Genomic DNA, 8,402 nt, shown 5'->3' with positions numbered 1-8,402 from the left:
GATGGTAGGTGTAGTTGTCCTAATAATATGCATTTGTACATTTATCTACACGCAGAATATATTAATTATATTAAAAATAAGCACATTATCGAGCTTCATAATAGGGAAATAAATCAAAAATAAATAATTCATATTATATGGTACGCCTATATATCAAGCATAAAGTTGAATCATTGAATAAAGTCTTCTCTTCCAATTAAATAACGCTGAAAAATTAAGTAAGGAAGCTTATATAAAGAGTGAATTCATCTATCTCATTATCTATATAAGAAAAATGTTAATGATAGAAGTTTTAATTTAATTCGGATGTATTAAAAAAATTCCAAACATCATTTTTATTTACATTATAAAAGTTCTAAAGTTTTAATTATTTATGAAGTATGTCTCGACTTATGAAAGTAGATGTATTTTAAGAAGTCGAATGAAATTTTGTCAAGCAAAATGCAATTATGCTAAAAATCTAGAGGTAGCGATCGAAGAAATATGTAATCGTCTTTGATCGATGTAGACGAATAATGAGGCAATAAATATATGTAAAATATAAAATTTTAATTTATTAAAGTACATTAATTTTAATTGCTTATATAATTTTATTAAATTGCATGTTAAAAAGTGTAATTAATGAAATTAGGAAAAAAGTCTAATATTATTTCAAAACAGAATTTCTTTATAGAATATGAGGCCATGTTCTGCATAACTAAACTATATAGATAGCTACTCCTTATGAGAAGAAATACATTTAAATATAGTTAATTAAATTTTTTCTTTACTCATTTAATGAAATTTATTATTTTTATTTATAATTGTAAATTAAAAGCAGAAGGCTGAAGAATTAAAATATAAAATTTAAAGCAAAAGAAAGCTTAAATTACAGTTCTTTATTGGTGCTATCAATGAAAAAGTATTCATAGTCAAAATAGTTTATTAGATACGTTTTTTAATTTTATAAATAAAAAAAATTGTAATAACTTTATTTAATTTAAGCAAGTTTGTAGTTTTAATGATCTAAAAATGAAAGAACAACATCAAAGATTCATACTAAGACGGCAGAAGACATTAAGTGTGATGCAATTCTAATTAATAAGGGCAAGTCACTTCGTCTAACAAGAGTGACAGTTACACGTATGTCAAAATTATTCGCAACATTTTTCTGAAATGTATATGGCATACTCATTACATTTCTGATGCAAATTACAGCATTATATTTTCTTAAAGTAATCATACAAATAATTGAAAGATATTTATAAGTTTAAATATATATAAACCTACACATTGCTTGAGTTACAAGAATTCTCTTGATGAATGTGTTAATTCTTGTAAAATAAACACAAATGAATAGAAAATTTAAATTAATGTCAATAAATTTTCTGAAGTTTTTGCTTATTTGAAGTAATTTGTTCGAATTTAAACGATGTCATTCATATATTCACTGGCTGAATAGAATTTCTTGTGAAAAGAAATGAAACTAATTTGATTGTCTTGAAGAAATGAAAATCATTCATTAATTCTTTTTATGCTAATGTTTACTTTAAAAATACTAAAAGTTTTTTAAAATGTAATTAAATTTAAGTTTTAATAAAATATAATAAAACACTAAAAGAAATTATTAATTTAATACTGAATGAGTTATCAAAAAAACACACTAAAAATCGAAACTTTTGACTTTTTTATATTATTTATCAATCTAAAATTAATTTATCACTTGTATACAACATTTACACAATTAAATTATAAATTAATGTCTAATTGTAATTATTTTTTAATGTATAAATTTAAAATAATTTTATTCTTTACGTTTTTATTTAAAAAAATAGATTTAATTTAAATTATAACATTATAAAAATTATTTTTGATATTAAAATTGTTTTAAAATAAGAAATTAATTAAAGAATGTAAACATTTCTATTTCTTCCACAACAAAAAAGTAAAAATATTCTGAAATTTCTCTCTAATAAAAATTTATTGTCGAAAAAAAGAATGTGACGAAAAGCAAATTGCTTTTTTTTTTTAAGTGATTAAATTAAAAAGTTTTGAATAACTTTTTAATTTTTTTTTACAGATCTGAATCTACAAATATTATTTAAAATTCAGAATTTCAGCACCAGTAGATCTATATGTTTACCTGTTAGCTAGAGCTATCTGGCGTAAAATTCGAATTTCTCGAGAATTTTTACCTTGGAAAATGGAAAAATTCTAACATGCGTGTAAGGATTTTCAAGATGAATTTTTTCAATAGATGGAAATAGAAATTTTCTATTATCCTATATATTTCATATTTTAAAATATTATTAAAATTTAGTAGAAAATATTAATATTATTCATATTTATTTTTACTATATCCTTAATTGTTTCGTATGATAATTATTCTTATCAAATATCTCTACAGATCAATGGTATGCCACTGTAAATATTGATGTTGCTCTTCTTCATAGTTATATCTGTTTTTCTACTTAATATTCTCAGTTGGAATCATACAAACCAATGTATGAATGCTTATATTTCTTAAGCAAGTAAATATGTTTATAGTATACGTGAAATATATTTAAAATATAATATAATAATCAATAATTATTTTATAATATAATTACAAAGAAATGAACGAAATAATTGAAAATTAGTAAATGCTATTCAACATATGAATTATGAATTAAAATATATAAATATTATTTAGTTATAAGAATAATTTATATTAAAAATAAGAATTTAAAAGTTATATTCTATAGATTTTAACATAAGCAAATTTGATAAATGTATTGCAGTTATCTTGCCAAGTAAAAATATATTATTTGTTTGTAGATCTATTTCGTGTAATCTATATTAGTTTGCTTAAATCTTATAAATTCTTCGTAATTGTATACTTTGGAAATCTCAAGAGATACGTAATAAGGTTAAATTCGGACAATGATCGAGGTTTCTGAAGTAGAAAGAGAAAACTTGATCAAAAATTAATTACGATAAGGCAAACTATAAATATTAAAGACGAAGAAAAGCAATAAAGCTATAAATATCAGAACAGGAGTTGTACTTACTGTTGTAAAATTGCTGGTCTGAAAAAATAATGGTTTTACAGTGCGGATGGTAGGTGTAGTTGTCCTAATAATATGCATTTGTACATTTATCTACACGCAGAATATATTAATTATATTAAAAATAAGCACATTATCGAGCTTCATAATAGGGAAATAAATCAAAAATAAATAATTCATATTATATGGTACGCCTATATATCAAGCATAAAGTTGAATCATTGAATAAAGTCTTCTCTTCCAATTAAATAACGCTGAAAAATTAAGTAAGGAAGCTTATATAAAGAGTGAATTCATCTATCTCATTATCTATATAAGAAAAATGTTAATGATAGAAGTTTTAATTTAATTCGGATGTATTAAAAAATTCCAAACATCATTTTTATTTACATTATAAAAGTTCTAAAGTTTTAATTATTTATGAAGTATGTCTCGACTTATGAAAGTAGATGTATTTTAAGAAGTCGAATGAAATTTTGTCAAGCAAAATGCAATTATGCTAAAAATCTAGAGGTAGCGATCGAAGAAATATGTAATCGTCTTTGATCGATGTAGACGAATAATGAAGAACCAGCTCAGACACGCAATGGGAAGACGATAGAGTCTCGTAAGGCAATTAGAAGATGTGAAAGGAACCGTAGAACTAGTTATCAGCAAAGAACAGCTGAAACTTTTCTAAATTGGTCACCTCGGTAACGGGATTCGCCAGAGATTGCCTCGTTGTTACCCTTATCCTACCATGATTTCCAATTAAGACCGCAACAAAGGATTCATATAATTCGGCATTTTTGTTACAGATCTCAATTAACTTTCTACACTATCCTTTAACTTAGAAAACTCTCAACAAAACTAACTTGAAAACTCTTCTTAGTTTCATTCGCGCGTCTTAAAATTATTATGGAAAGTATTAACTGTCGAGAAGATAATTTACTATTGCTACACTTTCATCATAAAGAGGAAAAAGCTATCTTTGTTTCTCTATTTATTGTCATAAATTTTACTTGGCTCTTAATTATTTTGTGACAAGAAAATGAGGAAAATAAATGACACAAAACTAATTAATGCTTTTATATTTCATTAATTTTACTGTTTTTTTTAAATTATGTTAGAATACAAAACTTTAAAAAAATAATTTATATTTACAAATTATACAATTTAAAAAAATTTTAAATCATTTTTCTTATCTCGAATTGCTTAATGATTTCTTAAATATTACTTGTTAGAAATGTCGATTATAATTCTTTTCGTCGTGTAATATATGTAAATAATTCCCTATTCTATATTAATTTTATACTTTTTTATGATTTCTTCCTCAGTATCTTTCATCTGAGAAACTTTTCTTATTGTCTCAAGAGTCGAGTGGAGTGAGTTTAAAGAATGTAGGGGTACCTCTATTTATCGTAGCTAAGCAGAAATCGCACCTGCGATGTGACAAATGACCGGTAGCAGTTGCTTTTGGTTCTTCCTTCCCGTTTGGTCACGCCACATTTAAGCGGTCATGTTAGCTCTACAATATCGATACCACACAACTTTATGACCCAAGTCTAAAAAAATCAAAATCACTATTTCCAACAAAGAACTATCTTCTAGCATCATTAATTCTATAAAATATTGATAGATTGTTATTACTTTTGTTTATGGAGATATAAGAAACTGGATACTATAGATTAGTCTGAAGTATCTTCAGAATTAATTTGTGTTTAAGTGTTGTGTTGTTTGTTGGATGATACATGTCCTCATATAAATTAGTGTCTACTCCGTTGTAATTTATTAGTTTGTTCTTTATTTTTAATGTTCATAAGTATAAATAACGGAATATCGAAACCATTTTAAATTAAGCAGGCATTAATTAAAATTTATTGACAAAATTTCTTATGAAATTATTTAACATTTTTCTACAAAAATTTTTATTTTAATTTGATTTTAACCTCGAATAGAACCAATCTGAATTTTCTTAATAAGAAGAAAACTTAATTTTATAGATGTGAAAAATGTTGAGAAGATAAATGAAGAACGATATATTTAAGTTTTATCATACTTTTATTGTTTTATTGTGTCTCTTAAATCACCGAAATAATTGGAAATCATCGCTTAACTATGGTAGATTTTTATAGATTCTAAATAAGAGATTGCAATGCCAAAAATTTTTCCTCTTAATAACTATAGCCAGTAATGGATTATCTATCTCTTGAGCTATTCGTTTTATGGTGAGATTACTATGATTGACTGTGGTGCAGCATGACAGTGATTTTATACGGGTACAATTTTTAACAGTTTTGTTGCCGTGTGCTCGATATTTTCGAAATTCCAGCTTGTAAAACTAAACGCTTAAACGACTTCTTTGGCTTTTTCTCCAGTCGAGCATCGATGTCATCCAACTTTTCCTGGTCGAAACGTGTCTCTTACGATCTCTCTTTTTGTCTTCCAATGATCCCATTGTACGCAGTTTCGTCACTAGCCTGTGGGTTATTGATTTGTTTGCAACTGGAGCGAATGAAATTTTTTGGCGGAACTTCAGTTTATAGTTTTGTTCTGGCGAAAAACATGTAAAAGAGAAAGCATTTCTCTATATCAAACATTTTTCAAAGGAAATATANATATTATTTATCTATTTATTATATATTTTTTAAAAAATAACATACAGTGTTTACTTATGAATTATTTATTAAAATGTGTTGAATTGATTAATGTTTTAATATTAAATTACTGTATATAAAAAAACTGAAAATTTACTTAATGTGTAAATTAAATTTATTAAATATTTTAGTAATTTTATTTAATATTTCATAACTAAAAAGCTACTTTTCACGAATGAAATATTTCAGGATATCTATATCAGTATTTATTCATATATACATATTAAATTAAGATACATAAATTACTTGTATATATACATAATACATAAAGCAAATACGTATGTTACGTAGGCATATGATATACATAACGTATTTATAAACATGCATCTATATTTATATAAGTAGTTACCGAGCTCATAATAAAAATAAATATAGTTATGCTTGCTTGTAATATATAGAATAACAATTGAATAATAAAATAGTACAGGTAAATAGCTTTTATTTGTTTATATGCTTGAAATTCACACAATATTATGTTTATACATCTGTATATATAAAAACTACAGTTTGTCAATCACACTCTAGTATTATAGACAGAGTAAACTAAAAATTTATTCTAAGATGTATATTTACATAAAATGCCGAAGGAATCTCTAAGTAAATATTATGTTTTATACGTATATATTTATATGTATATATAGCTTTATATTTATTCAGATTTTCCTTCAGCGTTTTACTGTAAAATATATATCTTCGAATAAAATTTTAGTTTATTCTCTCAATAATACTATGGCAATATTGACAAAGTATAATAATAAGTTTTCTGTGTTAGAAAAAGTCTTTTTCAATGCTGGTTTGCATGGCCACTTTCAACAGTTTTCTCCATTTTGCTACGAAATCCTCTATTCAAAATGGGTATTAACTTGATTTCAAATCTTAGCCGTTCGACCTTACGTCATCAATCAAACAGTCAAACATTACAATTGACGTTAACATTTGGCCACATCTCCTATGGCACAGGAAATAACCTACTCCTTTTTCTTTCCTTTACCATTATTCGATCCGAGTGATTCTTGGCGGCTTCGATTCACATTTGCGAACTGATGTGAAGTATAGCTGACTGTAATGTGGACATCAGTGATTGTCTGTTCTGCGCTCTCTCAAAATGGTTAAATCCGTTATCGGAATCTTACATTTAGATATAAGAAACTTGGAAAATTCGCTTTTTTTCTTTATGAAGATTATATCTAAAAATAGTTTTTATTTATTCAGAAAAAAAACCTATATATAAAGTTAAAACTTTACTTTTGTTAAACCAATGAATTTTGCTGAAGGAATAAATTTTAACTTGAAACTTTATTCAGATAGTCTATGCAAATAGTTTTTGTTTTTAATGCTGTACAGTATATATATTTCAGCATATGTATATGTTGTATAAGCTATGTATTTAATTTATTGTATAATATGAATACTTTGCATCTTTATAGATTCATTATCGTAGTGTGCATATGCTAATCTAATATATATTGATATATAAATTTATTTTTAGGACGCAAAATTAACTTTAAATCAAATCATTTATTAGTAATATGGTAAGAATCCTGTTACAAGGAGGAATTTACATTACTTTGACATGAATACAGTTTATTATCAAAGACAATATGAGTTATCTAATACCAAGTTACATAGCAAAACTTTTTAACAAATAAATTAACATTTTAATAAAACATAAAATTGATCTGGATACGAGTCCAAGTTTACTTGCCATGTCTAATCACCAGGAACAACTATTTCCATTGCAGAGACAACCTTTCTTTAGAGGCTATGCCTCTGCACGAAGAGGCTATGCCTCTGCATAGCCTCTAAAGAAAGGTTGTCTCTGCAATGGAAATAGTTGTTCCTGGTGATTAGACATGGCAAGTAAACTTGGACTCGTATCCAGATCAATTTTATGTTTTATTAAAATGTAATTCTGCCAGCCCATTTCTACAAAAAAATAAATTAACTTTAATTCTTGTTATTAAAATTAACATTTATATGAAAAAGAAAAAAAACTAAATAAATATTTACGTTAACTTCTTCATGTTATTAAGTATCTCGCCGTCGATAAGACTAACAAATTTCAGTTGGTACTATGATACTATTAAAAATCATTAAATTGTATAACAAACGTTAATAAAATATATTATTATTAAAATGTAATATTTACATTTTATTGAATTAAAATTCCGAATCAAAAGAGTATCCATTTATAGAAATATTCCGAATGAATAAACTTATTGATAATAGTAAGTTAGGAAATCTTACTCTATATGTCAACCATTATCATTACTCATTATTCTTCATCTGTTTAAACAATGACAGTAGAAATCTCTAGAGAGTACCTGCATGTGTCAACCCTGTAATGATATCTATGGCAATTACTGACTGATTTTAGTATTGGAATTGGCGAACGAATGAATAATGAAAGGAAGGAAAGAGGTAACATATCATTGCAATGATATGATTGCTCCTTAACAATTGTAATATCAGTAATGTGAAGTTATTAGCATTACCGAAATCATTTATTACATTTCTTATAATAGTTTTCATATAAATTATGGATAACGATAACCTGGTATCAATATAATTTTAATCTTGAAACTTAATTATCGCCAAATGGTAGAATCTAATTTTAACTTTTTAATCTGTATAAGTGAGAAAATAAAATTGGTAAAGTAGAAATTCTTCGAAATATTCCCAAGATTTTCATTAAGTAACGCATCTTTAATTTATATTAATTACATTTGTGTAGTGCTTT

Source organism: Centruroides sculpturatus, unplaced genomic scaffold (genome assembly GCF_000671375.1).
Source record: "Centruroides sculpturatus isolate CEXI.00-Female unplaced genomic scaffold, Cexi_2.0 scaffold126, whole genome shotgun sequence".
NCBI classification, from domain to species: domain Eukaryota; kingdom Metazoa; phylum Arthropoda; class Arachnida; order Scorpiones; family Buthidae; genus Centruroides; species Centruroides sculpturatus.
This window is presented reverse-complemented; position numbering follows the sequence as displayed.